This window comes from Triticum aestivum, chromosome 1A, assembly GCF_018294505.1.
Source record: "Triticum aestivum cultivar Chinese Spring chromosome 1A, IWGSC CS RefSeq v2.1, whole genome shotgun sequence".
NCBI lineage: Eukaryota > Viridiplantae > Streptophyta > Magnoliopsida > Poales > Poaceae > Triticum > Triticum aestivum.
The window spans coordinates 11320841-11321807 of record NC_057794.1 but is presented as its reverse complement, the minus strand read 5'-3'; positions in this window follow the sequence as shown (position 1 = coordinate 11321807).

Sequence of the window (967 nt, the reverse complement as noted above, 5' to 3'; positions counted from 1 at the left end):
GATCTCGGCCACCATGACCTTCTCCACCGTTGTATTCACCATGAAAATCGAGAAACCAACATGTCCCAAGGTGTCATCAACGAAGAGAGCTTCGCGCCACGCTCTCAGAACCTCGTAGGCTGATATGGGCGTGCACGACCGAAATCTAACCGATCCAAATATCATGAGCAAGATCTCCGGCGGTCGTCTCGGAACACGTCGATGGCTAGATCAAGGACGAACAATCATGTAGGGTGTTGCCGTGATGCGAGAAGAGCACGAGGACCGCCACCTTAATCATCACGACAGCGGACAGCATGCCCCCACGCTCCCCCGATCCAGCCTGTCGCCGCCAGGCCGGGCGCCGGCACCACCACGATGCCTAGCAGTCGGCGCCGTCAAGCACCACCGCACCAGCCTACAGCCACGTCGCAGAGCCGTCGATCCGCCCAAGACCATCCGGGTCGCGCAAGATCGGCGCTAGGAGATGGAGCAGACCTCACTTGGATCGACACGACCATCGGAAGACCGCCGGAGGCACCATCCACCACCGCCACACTCGCCGCAAGGGGCAAGTGCTGCACCACCGAAACGAGAACGGACACGAAGGCAATCCGAAGGCCGCCGATGCCCAGATCTGGACCACCAGCCACGTCACGCTCCGTCCCCACCACGTTCCTGAGCATCCATGTCGTCGTCGACCCTTGTCAGACGCACGCCGAAGACCTCCGCCCCACCCCGCCGCCGACCCATGCAGATCGGGAGTGCGCCACCGAGCCGCCGCCACACGCCATCAAGGCCGAGAGAAACGGGAGCGGAGGTTGCCCAGGGGAACCGTCCTGCCGCCGCTGTCATTGGATCCCGCCCGGGCTTCGCCGGTGGCGCCTCCAGCGGCCGCGGAACGTGGATGAACGTGGATGATCGGAGGAAGGAGAGCCTAGGCAGTGTGTGGGAGTCGCCCCCCGTGTCGCCATAGGAGGGCAACGCG